The 24,036-nt window shown below is 45.2% G+C and overlaps 1 pseudogene; it reads left to right on the top strand.

The window, feature by feature from the left end:
- The first annotated feature begins 4,589 nt into the window (after positions 1 to 4,589).
- Positions 4,590 to 21,691, top strand: LOC149361092 (uncharacterized; annotated as a pseudogene).
- The last annotated feature ends 2,345 nt before the right edge of the window (positions 21,692 to 24,036 follow it).

The following is a 24,036-nucleotide window of genomic DNA, read 5'->3' as shown; positions in this document are numbered from 1 at the left end:
CTGGCCGCAAGGCCAATTTAAAACCAACTGTGCTTCCTGACAGCTATGAGCATGACTTTAATGGGTTTTTCAACACCGTGAAGCCAATTTGAGGATCCCCTCGCAACTGAAAGTATCTAAACTCAACCACGTGTATGTGCGCCGCCTTGACGGTGCCTTATTTGAATTCCGTCAGCAGTAGTTATTGCCGTTCTACATATAAATTACCGTCAGTGTAGTTTTAAACTCATTTCGTTGCTTCGCTCTCGTCACTCTTTGAGCATAGAGAAGCAGCTAGCCGGGTGGTATCAGGCGAGCGTAACCGCACTCTGAGGCGCGGAGGCTTGGCGCGAGCATTTATTGCCACAGTTAAAATATACTGCACTGCATTTAGGTGAAAGGAATCATGGCGTATTGCCGTTTGGAGTATATGGTATTTTTTTTATTCACATACCCTAAAGGCCCTTCACAGGCATTACATAGGGGGGTTGAAAAACCCGTAGTCAAGGTAGTAAGTACATAACAAAGTGAAATTTGAAACCTTAAAATGTGAAAAGCATAAACAAACGCGCTCCAGTAAAGAGTGAACATAACTGGGTCAATGAAAGACTTGATAACACACACACACACATAGACCACAATGCAGAAGACAAAACTCAATCCTAGCAACAGTGTAATAAGAATAACTAAGCGTTGAGTAAGCACTTCAGTTTGCTAACAAATGCGTCGTAATTTTTTTTCGGAAACGATTTCTGCAGGCAGCTTATTCCAATGGTAAATGGCAAGGAACAATGGCGAATTGTGCATAAGTTTGGTGTGAGCGATCTTGGGTTGCACTTTAAAGCAGTGGTCTAATCGGGGAAAAATGCGATGTGCTGGTTTGGTATGAGATTCTGTGAAGGGCGAAGGACTGTGGTAAAGCCTGTGAAAGTGACTTATCAGGGTGATAAGTCTTCGCTTTTCAAGTGCGCTTAAATTTATAGACGATTTAACATCGGTGATGCTGGAGTAGCGAGCGTATTTCCTTGTGATAAACCTAGCTGCCTTATTTTGAAGTGATTCCAGTTTCTCGGCAAGATATGCTTGATACGGGTTCCAGATGATACCGGCATATTCTAGCTGCGATCTTACTAAAGTTGTGTATGCCAAGAGTTTGGTGTCCTGATTTGCAAAGTACAAACGACGCCTAATGAAACCGAGTGTTTTGGATGTTTTAGTGGTTATGCAATCAATGTGTTTGTGCCATGTCAAGTCCGAAGAAATGTGAACACCTAGGTATTTCACTGCAGGAACTTTTTGGATGGCCACGTTACCAATAGAATAAAAGATGGGCTCAGTGACTCTAGCTGTCGTAAATGTTACAAGATTAGTTTTCAAAACATTTATTTCCATATGCCATTGTTTGCACCACTCAGCGATTTTGTCAAGATCCGATTGCAAAACATTAGTATCGAGAGGATCAGTAATCTTTCTGTAAATAACACAGTCGTCTGCAAATAGCCTAATTGTGGAAGTGATGTTGCTGCTTATGTCATTAATGTAAATGAGGAAGAGGATCGGGCCAAGCACCGAACCTTGAGGCACACCAGACTTTACATGGGTTAACGCGGAGCAAAATCCATTGGCAAACACAAACTGCTTACGCTTAGTTAAAAAGTTAACAATCCAGTTCAAGACATTGCTGTTTATATTGAGATTTGAAAGTTTAAATATGAGACGAGCGTGAGCAACTTTGTCGAACGCTTTTGCGAAGTCGATTAATATGGCATCAGTTCTCGTTAAATGGTGTACAGCGTCGTGCAGGTCAGCTACGAGTTCAAATAGCTGTGACTCGCAGGAACGGCCACGCAAGAATCCGTGTTGATTTGGGAAAAAAAAGTTATGCTGATTGAGGTACTTCATTATTGCTGATGATATGATGTGTTCCAGGATTTTGCAAGGTATACTCGTTAATGAGATGGGCCTGTAATTTGAAAGGACAGAAGGTTCTCCAGATTTAAATAATGCGTGCGATTTTCCAAGCGTCAGGCACAATTCCTGTATTAATAGACTGCTGAAAAATGGGAGTGAGTATGTGAGCTATCACTGGTTTAGTTAGCTTGAGCAGTTTTGAACATATGTCATCCGGCCCGGGGGCTGAATTACTCGGCAAACGATCAATAGCTTGCTCAATTCCTTCCTGTGTAATTAAGATGTCAGCCATGTCCGCGTTTATAGTAGCAGCATTTAAACCTATGGTAATTGGTGTTTCGTGAGTAAACACGGAGCTGAAATATAGGTTAAATTCTGTGGCAACATCAGACTAGACGAAGGAGACTTAGGATTGACTACTTTCCAAAATTTTTGTGTATTGGTCTTAAGTAAAGTTGATATATCATGATTAAAGAATTTATCTTTGGCACTCTCAACTTCTGCTTGGCAATCCTTGACTGCGCGCGGTAGTTATTCCAATCGCCCTCAGATGCCGTACGTTTTGCCTTAGTGTAAAGACGCTTTTTCTTCCGGATGCACCGTTTGACGTTAGAAGTGAACCACATGCTCTGTGATGACGTCGTGACCGTGATTTTTGGTATGTGTCTTTCTTTTAGTTTGTTCATTTCAGCGCTTAACAGATTCCAGTTGTCATTTGAACAACGGCTTGATAGTGATTCTAGGAACTGCTCACTGAACAATGACAGTTCACTAATCAATTGTTCAACATTTGCCCGTGCGTAGTTGTAAATACTTTTCCTAGGAATTTCCGGTTTCTTTCTCACTAGTGTATATTCGCAGTGAAGAGCATTGTGATCGCTGACACATTCCGAAACATGCACTGACATTTTTTCAGGTTGCGCTGTCAATACAAGGTCTAGGACCGACTCGCCACGTGCAGGAGCAGAAACAATTTGCGACAAACTGAACTGAAAAATCAAACAAAGAAATTCTTTACATTAATTTTTCCTTGCAGGGCCTTCGGCTGTGTACATCAGCTAATTTATACCTGGGTAGTTGAAGTCGCCAGCAAGGATTATCTCTGAGGTTGGGTATCTGTCTTGCACAAAGCACAGTGATTCATTCAGATCCTTAATAAATTCAGCTGGCGAATCCGGTGGACGGTAACAAACACCGACAGTACAGGTAACAAAATCATGCAGTCGCAATGCAAGCCACAAGATTTCTATACGTGAAGGGCTCTCTAGCAAGGTGGCTTGGAAATTAGTTTTCACGGCAATCAATATTCCCCCACCACGTGAGGTGCACCTGTCCTTCCTAAAGACAAAGAAGTTACGAAACAAACAAAGTTCGCTATTGTCGATATCAGGGTGCAACCACGTTTCCGTTCCCACCACTATATCCGCTTCACAACAATCAATGAGCGCACTGAGGGTGTCTTGTTTGCGAAGCAAACTTCGAAAATTACACACAATGAATGAAAGTTTATCTGCACCATGTTTTTTTCGTCAATCCGAACTAGTGGCCGCCTCGTGTCCTGGGAGAGGAACAACTTGCTGACTTGCAGTATCGAACGCATATATTTTTTTATTGAAAACAAGTTTATCGAACAGCAGTTTGTACTTTTTGTCGTCGGACTGCCGTTCACTGCGTGCAAAGTCTCTTAGTTTTTTCCTAACTAGTTGTATTCGAGGCGAAAAGTCTTCCTAAATCCACACACGAGGAGAATCCAGGTCCTTTAATTTAAAGGCATTTTTCAAAACGTTGCTCTTATCCTTAAAGTTCAGGAACTTCACAACAATAGGACGCACATCGTCAATTTTTTTTCGGCCCACACGGTGAGCACGTTCGATTTCACCTGTTTGGATACCACGGTTGTTTGCCACAAACTCGATTACCAGTTTCTCCGTATCTTTCCACTTCTCTGCTTCTTGCTCAGGAATTTCCTTAAAGATTAGATTGTTTCGCCGCATTCGGTTATTCAAATCATCAACGACTATGCTTGCATGTTCGGCCTGTTTCTCTTTAATAGTTTTTAGCTGAGCATGCGATTCCTGAAGTGTAGCATTCACACTGGTAATGTCTTCGTGCAAGTTATCCACGACCTCAAACCTATCTTCTATTTTGGAAAGACGTCTTTTGATCTCCGTTACGTTCGTCTGAATATCTTTAATCTTACTAGACATGTCTTTCTGGAATTTTTCATTCGCTAGTGCCATTTCTTTAACGAGAGTAATGATTTGGTCAGACTTGTCCGGGCCTGGGTTTGTCTCGACGTCACCAGAGCAAATAAGTAGATGCGCTACACAGAAAAGAACCACAAGTAGTCGCCCTCCCCGACGCCAGCATCCAGTAAGTGCACATGGTTGCATCCACCAAGGTGAATGATTCTCGTTTGGTTTTGTGAGCACAACAAACCGGCCGATTCTGACACGGTACGTGCAGAAATCAGTGCCCATAGTAGAACAAAAACACTACTTGGGATTTGCAGCCAATGGACAGTATCAAAAATAAAACCGAATGCCAGATCATATACACTGACCCACAAAATGCTACGCGTTCCGTGAGCATCCAGTACTGGGCTGCAAATCCCACACGATGGTGGCCGCGATGGCTGTTTGTAGGCGATGGCTATTTTTATTCATTTGGGTGCAGTTGTATAACGTGCACGCTGCATCATGTCCAGGGGCGAAACATGGATGCATTTCTGCCGCAACCTCAGCCTGGAGAAGACGCCGCGCCAGCTCCGAGACCTGAGGGTTTGTTCCAAGCACTTCGCACCGTCTGAGTATCTGCGGCCAGGATGGCTGCATCACGATGCTGCGCCTACTAGAGGAAGGACTGACTGTATTGAATGTCCTTGTACTTCACTGTAAACTGCACTTCGTGTATTCTTTAGTTTGATTAGAATAGCTTCCGATAACTGCGGTTAGCGACAAGAAGCAGGTCTGTAGGTTGTGCGCAGTCCCTACGAATGGTGTAATGCTCTAGCGTTGAGCAGGTTTGTTGATGCTCAAACTTGTTTTTAATATTGTCATGCAGATGTAAATATAGCTATTGTATTCTTTCAGTTGAAGAAATGAAATGTGAAGAGTAGTGTCAAAGCTCTATGCCCCATGTGTCTTGGTGTGCCTATTTTATGTCATTTTTTATCTCAATTGAAGTTGTCGTAGCTTGTTTTCTGTACATTTAAATCTTCCAATTTGCAACATTTGTAGCACTTCAGGGCTTTTTCCTGTCTCCACTGGGTCCATTGCCGTGATTAGCCGGCTCAAATTAGTGGTATTGTTTGTGCTGCCTGTAACATGCGTTTTTGATGGTGTGTATTCGTTTGCTTGATGCAATAAACCATCAATATGAGAACGATACTTGCCGCACACTGTTGTAAACTGTGCACATGAGCCAGTGCTTTGTGGATCATAGCTTGCTATACTCAGAGACCAAGTACTTGCATAAAGGTACTTGCACCAGCATTTACGCTGCGAATTATTCATGTCTAGCCTGTGTCTAGGCTTGCTGCCTTTCTACGCTGCCTTCTTTGCCAGCAACTTTCCTTTGATTTCCAATTGCTCATAAATAAGGATATGACTAGCAGGAACTCGAACACATTTTACTGGCAAAAGCTGGCGCGCGTCGAAAGGCAACAACCTCCAAGGGACGCGGTCTCGAAAATGCGGGTTCTATAAAAAGAACCCTTTATAATTCGCGCCAAAAGCATATGTATGCGTGACGTCATTCAACGTCACACATACGTAGGTTGCCCCCCACAATAGGGGCGCTGAGGTGCACCATGAGCCCCCATTTCTTGGACCAGTGGGCGTCTGTGGAGCCTTCGCTACCTTGGAGACACTCGCGCCGGCGAGAAGACTGGTGCTATGTCGGAGAAGCAATGGTCGCGCCACGGGTGTCTCCATTTTAGCAGAAGTGTGCTGGCAGAGGACGCGTCATGCAAGCTTAAGGCGATGGCGGGCTCGCCACGGCCCGGTGCCTGATTAGCTGCAATGCAGATGGGTAAAATATTTGAGGAAAATAGGTTTGGTTTGGTTTATGGGGTTTAACGTCCCAAAGCGACTGAGGCTATGAGAGACGCCGTAGTGAAGGGCTCCGGAAATTTCGACCACCTGGGGTTCTTTAACGTGCACTGACATCGCACAGTACACGGGCCTCTAGAATTTCTCCTCCAAAGAAATTCCAGCCGCCGCGGCCGGGATCGAACCCGCGTCTTTCGGGTCAGCAGCCGAGCACCATAACCGCTGAGCCACCGCGGCGGCCTTGAGGAAAATAGCACAGCAACAGGGACAAGAGAGAAGACGGGACAGGCGCTGACTAGCAACTGATGGTTTATCGCAAAGGAACACAAAAAATGTACTTTCTTACCAACCAGGAGCACGCACGATCTACAACATCACTGATAAAGTGTCAACTTCAGTCGTGGTGGTCAAGATACAACAGTTCACAGTCATGAACGAGGATGGATGGGATGCTTACGCATGTGTGGCGGTTTTTGTGAGTATGAAATGCCTCGCTGATTTCTCTAGTTAGTATATCTTTGTGATTGTACAAGACCTTAGCATATTTAAAAAGTGGAGTGCATTGTTCTGCAGCAGGCGCTGAGGTGTTATGACGACGTTCTTTGTAGTGCAAGGCTAGGTTTGAGGATGGGGCCCCTTCCAAAGAGGTGTTGTGTTCACGTAAGCGGGTATTCAGTCACCTTCTCATCTGGCGCATATAGTTCTTGCCGCACGTGAAGAGAACACTATACACCACACCCTTGGCACAAGGGACGAACTTTAAGTCATGATTTACTTGACACTGATGTTTCGTTTTTCTTTTTTGTATTTCAACCTTCAACTGAAACCTTCACTTGCTGTCAGCACCTGTCCCGTCTTCTCTCTTGGCCCTGTTGCTGTGTTGTTTTCCTCAAGTATGTACCATTTAGATCAACTCACCGTTTTGCTATATTTACGCACTCTCTATGACATGCTGATTTGTCGAAGAAAACATACACTCGCGATGGTTCAAATAAAAATAAAAAGAATTGACGTTTCGGCGCCGTACGGGTGCCTTGATCACAAAGAAGTGAAGGACGGGCAGGTGAGCTATATATGGGCGCTTTTTTGAAGTGTGCGCAGGTATATCTGTGGGAGATTGCCACGGGTCCGGTAAATCGTGTTTGGTGTGGATTGAATGCACAATGATTTTATGAGAAGGTGTTTTGGCAATGATCTTTCCTTTGCAATTAGACTTGCTGCGTCCCAGTCGATGGTATGGCCACTTTCTTGATGATGTTGCGCTAAAGCGTTTGAGTTTGATTTTCTTTTGGCGACTTCATTTTGGTGCTGTTTGCACCGTTTCTTGAATTTTCCTGTTTCTACGATATAGGAAGCGTCACAATCACGACAGGGGATCTTGTAGACCACACCTGAAAAGATATCGAGGTCAAGAGGGTCCTTGATTCTCAAGAGTCGTTGCCGAAGTTTGCACGACGGAACGTCAGCTACACGAATGTCATAATCTGAAAAGATGCGAGCAAGGCTCTTACTCACAACGTGGGCATACGGAATCGGCACCCGCTTCTTTGCGCATGCGTCAGTTCGGATAGTCGGAGCAAAGGCGCGTCGTTCCTGGGACGTAGTATTTGGGCTGGGTAATCGTTCCGTATCAGGTCTTGCCTGACCTGTTTCACTTCTGCGGCTCTGCGCTTAGGACTTGAGCATAACCTAAATGCGCGGTTGAACAAAGACGCAGCGACTGAGCGCTTGTTCCCGATGGGATGAGATGACTGAAAGTTTAGGTACCTTCCGGTGTGAGTGGGCTTACGATAGACGGTGGTTTGCAGAGAATGCGGTGAGCGTTCCACGAGGACTTCGAGGAAAGCGATGTGGCCATCCACCTCCTCCTCTAGGGTGAACTGAATGCTTTGCTGGAACGTGTTGAGGTGCGCTAGAAACCTGTGTACGTCTGGCCGGTTGATGACACAGAAGCAGTCATCGACATAGCATAAAAAAAACCAGGGAAGGCAAGCATTTCTGCTAATCCTGTTTACATGCATGCTTCTCTGATCGTTACGAAAGCGGCTTGGGGTGCGAACATTATAGTAGACTCCTGTGACAAGACAAGACACCTGTGACCGAGGATAATTTCCATGCCAGCTACCATCTCTTGATGTAGTTCCAGGGACTGCAGCGGCGTGAGATTGGTCTTAAGAAATTTAATTGTATACTATATTGTACGTTCGGCTGCTCGAAAGTAGAAAATTTTATTCCTCCTGCAATATGTCAATTTCGAAACCTCAAGAATTCCTTCTCAAAAATTCTCCTTGTGGCTGAAATGCGGCGGCTCAATTTGACAAAGGGGAGTAAAATGTGAGCATTAAAATAGCTTCTACAGACATCGCTTTCACGATATTGATTGCTCCAAGTGTGTTTGCATGCTTAGCACCTTTTATAAAATTCGGAAATTTATTTCCACGCCTTGGCATGCAGTATTGCCGCCGACTGGAAATGAAAGCGTTGTATTGTTCTGTCGCACTGTTTCTCTTGCTCCAATGTCTGCCAGACAGCGCAGGCTGTGGTCTTCTCCAGACACATAGCTGCCTCTTCTGCTTATCTTCACTGATCACTTTGTTCGGAACGACGTTCCCTCCGACTTTGACGTTATCATCACTTCAATAGCGCGTCTTCCACACACCTACAACTTTCATATGCTTTATAGGTATTTTTCGAACACTGTACCCTTACTATACTACTAAATACTACCGCCACCGCTGTCTGCCTAGATTCCCTAAATAGCGATGTATTTGCTTCTGGGCACGTCGAGAGGCCCGGAGATCCGAGATATCCTTTTACCTCCTGTATTTTTTTTCTGCGCGCCCACGAATCGCCCGAAGCTGCACGTACATCACATCCACTGAAGCTGTGGAACTGGGCGCTGAGATGTTTCGCGTTGTGTCTTGCATGGCCACAATAATAAGCTGCTCCACATCTGTTGGATTAGTGAGGTTCTCACAGCTCTTTTCTAGTACAATGCGGAAAGCACTCCAGTCGGTGCAGCGTATTTTGGCATGTGGAATACGGTGAAACCACCGTAGCTGCACATGTGGTCACTTCCAAAAGTTTCAATATCAGCACACCACGTTGCGGACGACACCACGTTGCGGACGATGAGAGGCGTCTGGATACAAATGCCAGGTCCAGGCAGCTGCTGTAGGTAGTCCCGCGCAAAAAGGTCGGCATGTCATCTTTGAGCAAAACAAGACCTGCACTGTCCTTGAATGTGGCGATATCCCGCCCTCGGACGTTCGTAACGGCGCTTCCCCAGCCCTGGTGATGCGCATTAAAATCTCCTACTATTATATGGAGCTCTGAAACGCTGTCGAGTAGCGATTGCAGTCGTAGGGCGTCAAACCGACCTCTTGGTGGGATGTAGCCACCTATCATAGAGATTGTGCGCCCATTCAAAATCACAGTGATTGCTACATACTCGTTGCTACTGCCCCCAGGAATTTGATGCCGAACGTGAGTGAGGTCGCGGCAGACGCATAGTACTACCTTCCTCAAATGCCCAGCCGCTTCAGAAAGGAAAATCTCTTAACCGGACAGTCGAAAAGGAGACATGATATTCGGCTCACATATCATAAGCACAGGAAATCGGTACTTGAAAATCCTCTCCCTGAAATCTGCTAAGCGGCCTCGCAGACCTCGAGCATTCCATTGCAATACTGCCGATCGAGAGATTCTCTCCTGTAGTAAGGGTGCTGACTACGGTAGAGCCATAATTCCTGACTTCTATGAAAGAGTGGCAAGCACCGGTTCAATAGCGTCTAAAATTTGGACAGCAGCCTTGGAAATTGGCGTGTCCACTCCAGCAATTATCATCCGTAAGGTGCTTATCAATTGTTTCAGCATCATCCTGATTTCGTCATCTGTTCTAGGCATATCCGGCGGACGCACAGGCTGACGTGTCACAAAGTTTACAGTGCGCGACAGCAGAGGTGGCCATAGAAAGGGAACCAGCGAAAATAGACGCAAGACAAGAACAAAGAAGGCACACACCACAACGCTGGACTTACAACTGATTTATTGCGATGAAGAATTGCTCATTTTAAAAAACTTTCCTGCCTGCGCACACACCCTACAGACAATACACTTCGCGCACCACATGATGACATGGCTACTATAATGATAAAAACTTTCACTCCTTTTCGGTGATAATCACAGACGGCTCACTGACGCATTTCTGCTTATTCTTTCTGATCATGAATGCCTCCAATAGCTCACGCTCACGTTTAGATTTCCCCCGCCCGATAATGCTGGTAGTGTGAAAACTAGGAGAACATTTGCAGTCCTTTACATGCAAGGCTAGATTGCTGCCTGTGCAGTGCCCAAAGTTGTGCGATGTTGCAGAGAGGTGGCAGAGAGGTGGCCACCACCGCAGAGAGCTGGCCACTCTGCGGAGTCCTCCTGGGTGGTTGGCATACTAGGCTCTTGCGGAGCTGAAGGCGGTGGCTTCTGCGCGGCAGAGCGGTCTCGTTCATCCTGATGTGTTATCACTTCATTTACTGAATTCAATTTCTCCTGACGGTTCCGTGTCCTCCTTCTCGAGCGGCGCGCTGCGATTGCTGCTTCTCGGTGAGTAGAATGGTCTCTCACCATTTGCTTCAAGATTTTCATCTCTGTTTTTACCTTCGGACATTCCCTAGATGTTGCCTCATGAGGTCCTTTGCAGTTGGCACAAATGGGAGCTTCAATCCTACATGTGGGTCCCACGTGAACGCCGCCACAATGCGTACATGCTTTCGTGCTCGTACACGCAGCACTTACATGTTCAATCTTCTGGCATTTTCGGCACTGCACCGGTCGGGGTACTTAAGGACGCACTGGGTGTCTCACAAAGCCCACTTTCACATGAGATGGTAAAGTAGTACCCTCGAACACTAGTTTGACACACCGTGATTGGCCGAAACGATGGATGTCAGTGATGCGAACAGAGCTTGCACCAAGTGGCACCAAGTTGCATCAAGTTTCACCAAGTCCATATCCTTGATTTCTATGTCCACGACGGAAATCACACCCGCAGTAGTGTTAAGTTCATGCGCGAAGAACGAGCGGACTCGTATGTTCTCAAGGACTGACAAGGTCTTCAACTTCTCTAGGGTGGCCCACTTAGAGACACCAACAGAGAGTATATTCCTTCCTGCATTAATACGCACTTCTTTCACTTAGCCCGGAACCTGTCGTTCAAGAAGAAGAGCCAGGGTCTGCCTGTTCATGGAGTTGAGGTTCTGTAAATCCTCGACAGGCGTGTATGAAATTGTGTGAGAGATTGCTGACTTACATTGGCCTCGTTAGCTGTTTTCACACTGGACTTGTTAGCTAGCTTCGTACGCACGCTGGGTCCACACTCTGTTGGGGTTTTGGAGAGCTTCCTTTTCAGGCGCCGACTCACAATCTCGGTGTAGCCACCGTCGCACTCCATGTCATCCGAGTCGGAAAAACTAGATGACCCCGGGAGCTCTGAGGGAAGATCCACACTGCATCCAGGTTGACATGTGCGGTCCTTACTGCTAACCACAGAAGGCAGCAGAGGCGGTGGGTCATCTGCCATCGCCAGGGACGGCGAGGTCGCCTTGAAGGCCACAGACGGGCAACGTCTGCCAATATATCTTTGCGAGCTGCTGTCAAGTGACAAAAAGGATGGAAATTTTGGAGTGCCTGCGTTTGCAAGATGGTCATAAGGTTTACTAAATTTTGTTTCGGATAAGTAATCCCATTAAGGTGTAATTCAAGTGTTATGCCGCTAACTTTCGTCGCGGTAAGTTCATTGAATGATTTTTATGCATTTTTAATGAGTTTCCAGAACACTATTCGAAACGCCCCGCCGCGGTGGCTCAGTGGTTACGGCGCTCCACTGCTGACCCGAAAGACGCTGGTTCGATCCCGGCCGCGGCGGCTGAATTTCTTGAAGGCGAAATTCTAGAGGCCCGTGTGCTGTGCGATGTCAGTGCACGTTAAAGAATCCCAGGTGGTCGAAATTTCCAGAGCCCTTCACTACGGCGTCTCTCATAGCCTCAGTCGCTTTGGGACGTTAAACCCCAATAAACCAAACACTATTCGAAACTGCGTTGTAAAATCCAGACTTTGGTCTGTTTAAAAACCAGAGCTGAGCTTGTTTCTCAACAGCTTAAATTCCTGCAGTTCTGCAACATCACGTGTCCGCAGAAATTTCTTGATCAGGTTATGCTTCTTTTTTATTCGCATAAAATGGCCCCTTGTAATCCACTATTTCTTCCTTTACATTAGCTGTAAGTGTAAAATCAGCATCGCAACTATTTTGTATTTAATACTTACAGATATCGTGGGACCGAGACGGATCTGGTTCTTTGGATACGTTCGCCCAGTTTATGTTTTCAACACGTAACTGAAAACTCTCTTTTCCGCCATCGCTGGATTAAGATAGTATTTTTTGTGCAGTGTGCACGCGTCGCCATTGGTGATGCTACAAAACTTGGTACGTGGTCGTTCCAGCCTGAACCAAGTACACCGGAGCAGGCAGCAGATTTAGAAAATTTTTAAACTTTAATTCAATCAGCGTACTTGTATTAGATGTGACTTACGTAGGCGATGGTGTTCTCACAACGATTTGCAAGCATCACTTCAAGAAGTTTAGCTTTAGCAGTGGTACTAGAGACTAAGTAGACATTAAAATCACCTATGACCGCTATATGTCTCTTCCGGGAATTCACAAAATTCGTGAGTGGTTCACTGCCATTTTAAAAAAAATTTACACCGTGCCCTGGGGTGATCATTAGACACAAACGATAGCAATATTTTGGTTCCTGATGGCAACCGTTTTAAAGTCACGTATTTTCTCATTGTGACGACAGTCACGAATAACAAGGGACACAACCTCCCCTCATTTTTGCGCACGATATACATAAACCTTACTGTACCCGGAGAAATTGTTAACATCAGTGCAGCTTGAGAACAATGTTTCCTAAAAAGCCAAGAAATCAATGGAACACTGCAAGTGAGGAAGGTATGACTCAACGTCATCTTGTTTGTCTCTAAGGCTCTGCGTATTGGAATGAAATCATGAAAGCCCCTTTTCATGGAAACACTTGTTTCCATTCACAACATCAGTAAACGAAGTTGTTATGTGGCAAGCCATCCTGATTTGAAGAAATACAAGAACACATGGTCGCTCATCTAAACAATTTTGCTCTCATCATTCTCGGTCGCAATCCTGACAGCACGTGGTCCTGTTTGCTTTCTTACCAACACTGTACCTTCAGAAGTCCAAGCTAATTTTGGTCATTTCTTTTGCCCTTTCCCTTACCAGCCATAGCAATCGTTTGTTCATAGCTGTTAAATTTTCATAGAAGCTAATGTCGGTCAACGCTGCTTGGATGCACCAGCGTGCTTCAAAGCACTTGCGCTTGAGGTACCGGTTGGAAAACCTCACAATAGCTACAGGCTTTTTATCCTTCCTGCGGGCAGACGGTGCACATGTTCAACATTCCTATAGGGTATCTCAGGGAGCTGTAATTTTCTGCCGATCTTGTTAATTTCAGCAGAGATGAAGATAGCGGGAGCGTACTTTACACCAGCGATGGCACCAAAGGGAGCCTTGGAAAGCGGCAGGAGCTGGCACCACACCGCGAGCGCCATAGCTTCGACTGTGCCGTGCCACCGATGAAAAACAAAAAACCGCTGCCGGGGGCTGTCTGTCGGCAGACAAAGCTGTATGGATTTTTTGCAGTACGTGTAATTAAGCTATTGAAAGGATAATTTATGCTGCCGCTTGTCAGAAGTCGGTCTTTTTCGAATGAGTTTTTGTGTTTTAAGAATGAGTCTGTGCAGTTCGGTGAACTAGAGACTGTAGAGGAATGCTTCCTTAGTATGTCTGCCTGTTCGTCGACACTTGTTCTTGCACCAGGAGCTGTCAGGAAAGCAATTGTGAACGAGAAGTTCCCATTAAGTTTATGAACTTGCTTCCTCATTTTTTTTCTACCTAACTGAACTGTTTATGGATAATAAGCAGTCTTGGCAAGAAGCTTTCTCATTATTGCGACGAATGCACCGTGCATTTACTCTCGCATTTTTAAAGATAAGATTCTTGTGCGTTTGGTACATGCAAACATTTCGCAGGTTTCATTGCGCATCTTTTTCGCTTCTTTATATTTTTTGTTAAAAGAAACCTTGTGGTTTTGTCGAATAACCCAGGAGGACTCAGGAATAGCTAGGCGTGCTGCAGTAATTAAGCAGGTTGTGAACATCAATTCAGTTCATCAAAAATGGGTTCTTTAATGTTGCTCGGCTGAAGTACCTCGTTTAAAGAAATCAGCGCAAGAAACGGACGAGGGATAGAAGAGAGGACACATAAGACATTCACGAGCGCTTATGTGTCCTCTGTTCTGTCCCTCGTCCGTTTTTTTTGCGCTCACATCTTCACAACATTCAACACCAACTAGCCCGGCAGCTTGCTCTCTTCAAGTGCATGAATTTCAATGTTCTTGCGGCGGCTGGACTGTTCCAGTTCACTTATTTTTTGTTATAGCTTTTGGACAGTTCTTTTATTGCTTGCACTTTCAACATCCTACACTCGACGCCGTCAGACTCCTATCTCTTTTTTCTGACGTTGTAGGTTCACATTCAGCTCATCGTAAGTATCCGACAGATGCTGCACTCGCTTCTCTATGCTCAACACAGTTTCCTGTATGCTCATTAGCTCGTCTAATTTGGTCTCCAGTACGAGCATATCCGACAGCTTTGCTTATTTCAGCGAGTTTAGCTTGGAAATTCTCAATTTCCAAGCTGGTTAAGCTGTACATTGTTAAGCTGCTTTCTTTGGATGCCGAGATGCAAATACATTCAGAAGGTATCTGGTGGCAGCAGCAACGCGTATGTGTACGGCTGTTTGAGCAGTGGGAAGGGGAAATTAAGGGGACGCAACAGAAGCGACATATCAAGTGCGGTAACTTTTTATTCTCGACACGGGCACCCATCGCATAGCAAAAGCTCGTGCTTGTCAAGGTGCTTCCGTGTGCACTGGTACTGCTTATGCTACACAGGGCATGCGATATGTACGCACTACTTTACAGACACATTTACAAGTGCTATGCGCTTTTCTTTTCGGCTAAGAGACCCGGGTGCAGAGCGTTCCTGGCGGACGAAAACATAGTCGCTATTCTCGCGTTCAGGATCGGCTGGTAAAATCATCCGTCGCAGTGGCTCAGTGGTTATGTTGCTCGGCTGCTGACCCGAAAGACGCGGGTTCGATCCCAGCAGCGGCGGTTGAATTTCGATGGAGGCGAAATTCTCTAGAGGCCCGTGTACTGTGCGATGTCAGTGCACGCTAAAAACCCCCAGGTGGTCGAAATTTCCGGAGCCCTCCACTGCGGCGTCTCTCATAGCCTTAATAGCTTTGGGACGTTAAACCCTATAAACCATAAACCATCTCTTCGTTATTCCTATTCCTTGATTTTTTTAATGGCGCGAAATGTAACCGCCTAAACAGACATCAGGAAATCTTATGTAGAACGTACTTTTTTCTCAATTCTATTCTGATTCATTGAATACCTTATCATTATGCAGTTTCAGAAGGCCTTGTTGCGCAACGAAGTTTCACGCATGCAAACTTGAGATTTCATGCGAAGTAGTTATTGCCATCGTATAGAGCGTTAGGGTTTGATTGGAACGGCCATTACTATAGTGCATTAAAAAACAAAATAAGAAACCAGCTGCACGAAAAACAACCGCGATTTCATGCAGGAACAGGCCTTATTGGACCCGTATCTGCTTTTCTTGTGACCGAGCGCCTTTTCAGGGCTGTAATTATTCCGCCCGTTCTATTCTCCTATTTATAAGTGAAACAGTGTTTGCCTAAACTGGAGTCTGGGTTTGCTTTTATATTTCCGTGCCGAGCACGGCTATGGTAGAAACGGGGCGGGCAACATTAGATAAATGAACGGAAAACGAAGGAAGGTATTCGCAGCGTAGTTCGGAGCCGTTCGGGCCCACCACTAATGAACACCAGCACGGACCCTGTGCTCATTACAGCCGGTTTCCTCTTCTTGTAGTCATCAAGGGTAGAATCGAAATGCTGAACCTCTCCTGAAATGTTTCCGAGCGGGCAATCTCCAGGAGTCCCGAGGACGTGTACTTCTGTGCTCTTTTTGCGTTAGTTTCTTGTAAGTTTTATTTTAGTCAGCATTTAATTTACTGCAAGTATTCACAACGTAACGCTTCGCGAATATTTAGAAGATTGAATGACACCAAGAGTTCACAGGAATAATCATATTACAACATGTTTCAGAAGAAGTTAGCGCGAAAAACGGGTATGGGACAGAAAGGAAAAACACATAAGACATTCGCGAGCGCTCGAGAATGTCTTATTTGTCTTTTCTTTCTGTCTCTTGTCCGTTTTTGCGCTAACTTCTTCAGAAAATGCATCACCAACTAACCCGGCAGCTTGCTCTCCTGAACTTGTTTCAGGTACAAAATAATGTGCCAAATGATTCCTTTATCGTTGTACCTACGATGCTTTGCGTTATATACGCCCAGTATAATTTCAACGCCCAGTGTCGCGAATTGGGGGCATACCAATTGCACGCCCAGCAATCATTTATTCGCTCAGCTTCGAAGTTCTGCTGTTTCTACGTTGCCACTGGGGAGCGCCTTCTGACAAATGTGCTTCGCAGAATCGTGAGGAAGTTCTACGACGGAAAAGCTGACATTCATGTATGAAAGAAACAAGTTTCTAAGGAGTCAATTTTGTAGCACTATGGACTTTTTTTTGCCACTGAACACAGAAACGTTTGCTCCATAAAAAAAAAATCCACTCTTTCTGCACCCTTGACTATTGCTATGCACTATTAAGAAAAGATAACCCCGGCTAATCTTTCCTGGCCCAACTGCTATGTTTAAGATTCCTTTACTGCCATCATTGGAACATGTTGTCGGACATGGCTGAAACGAGAGTCGAATAACAGAAGAGCTTGTCAGTAATTGTGGTGGGAGCTCTTGTACTTAACCAGCGGCTGAGAAGTGCATATGCCAGAATAAACTGAAAAAATACAATCACGAATTTGCAAGCTTACAGCAGGACTGGGCGATTAGTAAAAAATCATATCACCATTTAAATAAACAGCAGCAAAAATGGGAAGCAATATCAGACGTTGAAAAAATTTATGAACCATGCAAGTGTTTAATCGATGTCACATATAATAGAAAGTTGAAATACAAGAATGAAAAAAAGAAGTTTGCAGAAGACGAAGAGGATGACGATAAGCATGACGTGTATTAAACTAAGAATAAAGGAGATGAAGAAGTATTCGATGAGGTGGGAAGAGATGATTGGTGGAGAAGAGAAGACAGCGACGACAAGGATGATTTGTTCGAACGCCAAGGTTATAAAAGCGTGAGGAATAGCGTGGCACGGGTGGGGGGAGAAGAACAGAGAAGCGGAGGTTCCGGCTGGGAACACGTCTCGGCTGGAAGAAAGCAACGCCGGCCAGTGCTCCGGCGGTGATCTCCAGTAACACGGCGTCGCACCGTAGACTTCCTGCCGTTCCTCAGCCCATTCCGAGGAGTCAACGGCTGACGCAATCACCTGCTATGACCACGGGTGGCTCCAGCGCTGTTGTCACCCGTCCGCGTGGTGCGCGCAACGCCAGCATCACCAGCATCGCCTCCACGGGCACTTGGACCGCGAGCTTCTACGACGCAGCCAACGACGCCGCCAGCGACGCCAGCGCCACCTCGACTCCGGCTACCTAGATGCCACTGACTGGACCCTTGCAACGCTTCATCAGCACAGAACCATGAGCACGCAAGCCGAACGCTAGTAGACTGGGCGTTCCCTGGTCGTGTGTATTGGTAGCCTTTGTGTTAGTTTTGTTAGTTCTGTGTGGTAGAGTTTATGTCGCGTAGGGTGTATTAAATAGGCGTCGGTGTTGGTACACCTGTCGCCTAGTCCTTTCTTTCGGCCCGAGTGTTGTCGGAGGATCCGTGACAATCGATTACACGAGTTTAAGGATTGACTGTGCTTAATTTCTGAAGGACGTTAAGCGAACCTTTCTTTGACAGGAATTCAGTCGAAATATTCTATCGCTCATTCTCACTTCAGGGTGCCCAAAACTTCAATTGGATGAAAACCTAGTTCTGTTAGGGTTGTGTAATCGCAACCTAGTGGTGAACTCACGACGACCATCACTGGTAACGAGGCGGTTATACAAAAAATACCTAAAAAGGCGGGAAAATGTCACCATTGTACTTAAAAAATGAGCAGTTTCCAAGTATTGGTTTTATATGCTCTGTAACACTGCAGTTGTGACGGACAGCTGAGGCCCATTTATACGATATAATCGTGATGCAGTAATACCCGTCGCAGTGGCTCAGTAGTTCTGGCACGCTGCTACTGAGCCGGAAGACACGGGTTGAACCCTGGCCAGTGCGGCCGTGGTTTGAAGGATGCGAAACCAAATGCGCCGGTGTGCTGTGCGATGTCAGCGCAGGTAAAAGAACCTGAGAAGGTCTAAATTAATCCATAGCCCTCCACCACGGCATCTTTCATAGCCCATGTGTCGCTTTTAGACGTTGAAGCTTCACAATTTACAATTTGGAATGGAATCAGGAAATCCAGAATTTCATCTTCAATTGTCACTTAAGGATTGTGCTAAACACTTCCATAATATTCAAAATGAAATATCGGCTATGTTGTTAGTTTACACTGTGTGAGGTCTTCCTTGCGGCTGGGCTAAATAGTTATGCACTACTATGGTCTTAGATGTTATTTCTAGATTTTGACAGTTTTGTTACACTATTTATAATTTCTTTGTTCTATGTATTCTTGATTATCGCAGCAATGCTATTATCTACTGCATGCTTAGCCTGCCTTATAACCATCCTGAAACACCCTCCAAGCGAGCAGTGTTGATAAATAATTAAATTAATTAACCAATCATAAACCTGTAAGGTGGCTCAGTGGTTATGGTGCTCGGCTGCTAACCCGAAAGACGCGGGTTCGATCCCGGCCGCGGCGGTTGAATTTCTTTGGAGCAGAAATTCAAGAGGCCTGTATACTGTGCGATGTGAGCGCACGTTAAAGAACCCCAGGTGGTCGAAATTTCCGGAGCCCTTCGCTACGGCGTCTCTCATAGCCGGAGTCGCTTTGGGACGTTAAACCCCATAAAGCAACCATCATAAACCTGTGAGTGAATATGCAGGATGTCCCAGCAGAATTTAGCCAGGGTATAAAAATATGCCGCGGCAATGTAAGACCATGCGACCAAATGCATATTGTGGTCTACTGTATGGCGCAAGTTACACTGTTTTTGTAATGTGGTTAAGTGCATTACCAGTCGAAATTATTTAACCAACTTCGGAATAACCAAAGATGGGAGAAAAATTACAATCAGGAAGTTGTAGGACGGTTCGAAAAATGTCTGATTGAAAAGATTCGAACCTCACATCGACTACGTATTAGCCTATTTTCGTTCACTACAGATGGCCGCGAGATGCAAAGAACACCACGTGACATGTCCTTTTGCGCGCCGCGATTGCGGCGCTCTCAAACGTTCTGCGTGCATACCAACAGCTCATTTTGTCAGGCATGCTGCCACTGAAACAGTGACATGGCTGCAACGCAGGCGCTGGCTGTGCGATTTACCCCAGTGCAAGTGATAAGGGCAGGGTGTGCTTACAGCTGTCATGAACGGCCGTGAGGGAAGCGGGCTTATTGGTTTATTGGGATTTAACGTCCCAAAGGAACTCAGGCTATGAGGGACGCCGTAGAGAAGGGCTCCGGAAATTGCGACCACCTGGGGTTCTTCAACGCGCACTGACATCGCACAGCACACGGGCCTCTAGCATTTTGCCTTCATCAAAATTCGGCCGCTGCAGCCGGGATCGAACCTGCCTCTTTTGGGTCAGCAGCCGAGTGCCGTAACCACTCCGCCACCGCGGCGGAGCGCGAGGGATGCATAACAACGGCCGCTGGCGTAAATCGCACAACAAGCTTCTGCATCGCTGCCCTCTCTCCTTTTGAGCAACAGCACAACTGGCTAAATAATCTGTTCTTTCCTACGCGGAACGTTTGAGAGCGCTGCAATCACGGCTTGCAAGCAGACATGTCATGTGATATTTTTTGCATTTCGCGGGCATCTGCAGTGAGCGAAAAACGCTAATACGTAGTAGGTGGAAAGTTAGAAACTGTCCAATCGGACGCTTAGCTGACTGTTCGAAAATTTCCACCCTGGAATTTTACGCCTATCTTCAATGATTGCGAAGTTGGCTAATTAATCTCCACTAAATATGCAGTTAAGCACAATACAAAAATATAGGGTGACTTACTTCATTCAATAGCCAGCAACATGCATTTCGAATCGTCGTCTTACACTGCAGTGGCATAAATTTAAACCTTGGCTAAAGTTAGCTCCGACGCCCTCTATATAAAACCATTAAAGTACTTGAGCCAAAATTATTGCTTTCTGTTGGAACACTCTTAATTTCGGTTCCCCATAAACGTCATCGTTCCATAGTTGAGGGTTCGACGGAAGCCCGTCTGGCGAGAGAAATTCAGCATATCAACAACCACGCTCGCTAAAGTCATACAAGAAAAACAAACATAAAAATTCAGGGGACACTTTAACTCAATGTGCTTAGAGGCGAAAGCGTTTTCCACACCACTTTGACTGTCTCTGTGGCACTGGTAACGTCACCACTGGATGACTTCGCATATAATCAATGACTAATTGGTAAGTAATAACAAATTACGAATTAATAGCTAATTACTGATTAATTACTAGATACTAATTAACTGCTAATTAATCACGCTTAGCCTTTGCCTTTAAGAGTGGAACGCTAATTAACTGCTAATTAATCACGCTTAGGCTTTGCCTTTAGGAGTGGAACGCGACAGCGTCTTGTTGCGCTGCCACTTCCAATCAGCCAGCTATTAATGAAATGCTTGCCGAATTGCTTGCGGGCCAGAGAAAAATGGCCGAAGATATTGCAGATATAAAGCATTTCCAGCAGAGAGTGAACTCTCGTTTTGAGGCACTTGAATCACGAGTCTCTGCTCTTGAGTCAAACCCGCCAACCTCGAACGGCGACGCAAGCGACGGGACCATGCAACACCAGTTGAATTCGTTGTCTGAGGTTGTTAGCAAGCTTGTTTCAAGAAATGATGAGCTGGAAAACCGTTCTCGCAGAAACAATCTTATATTTCACGGTCTTGCTGAAGAAGATGAAGAAACTAACAAAGCTCTGTTCATTGCGGTGACTAAGGTATTCATCGATAACCTTCAGTTGGATTGTCCTAAAATAGAAAGGTATCATCGGCTAGGTAGAAAGCAGGAAGGGCGCCCTCGTCCTGTCATTGTTAAGCTACTCGACTTTCGGGAAAAAACTCAAGCGTTAAAAAATGCTCATAGGCTCAAAAATTCAGGCATTAGCTTATCCGAGGATTTCTCAGCTCACGTTCGATTGATCCGGAAAAAAAATATGGGATGCAACACAATCTTATCGTGACAGTGGCTCGAAGGTTCATTTGCGTTATGACCACGTGTTTATTGATAGCGTGCGGTACAACTGGGATGATGTTGAGAAAAGTTTGGTCAAAGATTCGAAATCAACGCCCCCGGACACTGCTGCTGCTAATGCTACTGCTGCCAAGCCACCCGCAGATTCTGACTGACGGGACACCGCCGCCAACCTTCGTGTTCTGAACATTAATGCCAGAAGTTTAGTAAACAAGCTTCCAAATTTTATCTCTTTAATCCTAACTCATTCGCCTGATGTCATTGCGGTCACCGAAACGTGGCTACATGATGGTATAATTGGTTTGGTTTGGTTTATGGGCTTTAACGTCCCAAAGCGACTAAGGCTATGAGAGACGCCGTAGTGGAGGGCTCCGGAAATTTCGACCACCTGGGGTTCTTTAACGTGCACTGACATCGCACAGTACACGCGCCTCTAGAATTTCTCCTCCAAAGAAATTCAACCGCCGCTGACTCTGAAATAACTCCTCCAGGTTTCGTTGTAATTAGGGCGGACAGGCAGCATGGGAAAGGAGGCGGTGTCGCTCTCTTCATTAAGTCTAGTCTTAAATTTGTTGAAATTTCGGTCCCTGTCGAAATAGAGTCAACTTGGTGCAAACTCTACGTAGGTAACAAATCATTTGTTATCGGTGCGGTGTATCGACCACCAGGCACTTCCATAGACCACGTGCATTCTTTAAGTAACTTCTTGCATTCTCATCATATCAGCAATCCAAATATAATTATCCTAGGAGACTTCAATCTCCCCGGAATTCATTGGCATACATTATCCATTACTAGTCACGACATTGCAATCCGTAGTGAACTTGTCAATTTTTCTTTGTCATTTGGATTAAAACAGATAGTTGATATGTCCACGAGGTCTTCGGCAATACTGGATCTGGTGTTTTTAAGCTCTTCTCTTTTCGCGATGAATTTTACATGCGAAGTCGTCGAGGGGATATCCGATCACAACGCTGTTCTTGTTTCGATCCCATGTTCTATTCCTTCCTCAAAACTAACTTATTCAACATTTCCGGATTTCAGTAGAGCAGACGACGTGGCTATCCTGTATTTATTAAGTGACGCATTTGAACAGTTTCACCACCTTAGCATATCAGGTGACGTGAATTCTTTAGTAACATTTTTCGAAAACATTGTGAAGGTCTGTATTCAGCGTTTTGTTCCATTAAAAACTAAAAAGGAAAACCACAGTATGCCCTGGATAACAAGGGACATACTGCATCTTTCTCGCCGTGTTGCCAGACTACGCGTTTCCAAGCGCAATGGTAACCCTGAACTCTTGCAACAGTTCAGCGACGCTAAAGAAGAACTCCGTGCCAAAGTTCACTCCGGAAAAGATTTTTACTACAGAAATTCCTTGCCGCAATTAATGAAACACAATCCCAGAAAATTTTGGGCATCCATATTGCCACAGAGCACTAGTCCCAATACCTTCATTATTGATGATAAGCCGGTCTGTGACTCATTAGCTATAGCTACTAATTTCAACACATATTTTCAGTCGGTATTTACAAGAGATAAAGCCGCCGCGGTGGCTCAGTGGTTATGGTGCTCGGCTGCTGACCCGAAAGACGCGGGTTCGATCCCGGCCGCGGCGGTTGAATTTCTTTGGAGGAGAAATTCTAGAGGCCCGTGTACTGTGCGATGTCAGTGCATGTTAAAGAACCCCAGGTGGTCGAAATTTCCGGAGCCCTCCACTACGGCGTCTCTCATAGCCTTAGTCGCTTTGGGACGTTAAACCCCATAAACCAAACCAAACCAAACAAGAGATAACCTTGAAATGATTACTTTTCCTAGCAACTCTCAATGTTCTGTCGAAGATATTTCAATAAGCGTCGAAGGTGTTCTGAACCTCATTCTGAACATAAATGTGAAAAAAAGTAGTGGTCCTGATGATATTCCTAATATTTATCAACGGTTTACCGGATTCCATTTCTTCCCATATCAGACTTTTTGCTGATGATTGTGTAATTTATCGCAAAATTTATTCTAACACCGATTGCCAATCCATTCAATCTGATCTGGATTCAGTAACAGCATGGTGCTCAACCTGGCTTATGCAACTTAATCATTCAGAAACTAAATTGATGTCTTTTACTAACCGAATGTCTCGAATTCAAACAGCATACTCCTTAAATAATAGCTCACTCGAGCTAGTCACCACGTATAAGTACTTAGGACTTCACCTTCATTCAGACTTAGCATGGAACCACCATATTAACCTTATGCTTGCATCTGCTAATCGGTCATTAGGTCTCTTAAAACATAACCTAAAGCATGCTCCTCCTCACCTCCGTGCTCATGCCTATACCACTCTAATTCGACCTAAAATTGAATATGCCTCGGCTATTTGGGACCCTTACCAATCTTACCTAATAAATAACATTGAATCATTGCAGTACCGCGCCGTTCGTTTTATTTACTCCGATTATTCACGTAACACCAGCATCACAGCCTTAAAGAAACGCGCAGGTCTCCAGGATTTATGTCTCCGCCGTAAAATTGCACGACTATCACTTTTTCATAAACTTTATCATCCATCACTTCATAACGACTTTTTT

Source organism: Amblyomma mixtum, chromosome 2 (genome assembly GCF_055824585.1).
Source record: "Amblyomma mixtum isolate Tamu chromosome 2, ASM5582458v1, whole genome shotgun sequence".
Classification (NCBI taxonomy): Eukaryota; Metazoa; Arthropoda; class Arachnida; order Ixodida; family Ixodidae; genus Amblyomma; species Amblyomma mixtum.
Note: the sequence above shows the minus strand (reverse complement) of the source record. Positions and strands in the feature narration are given on the sequence as shown.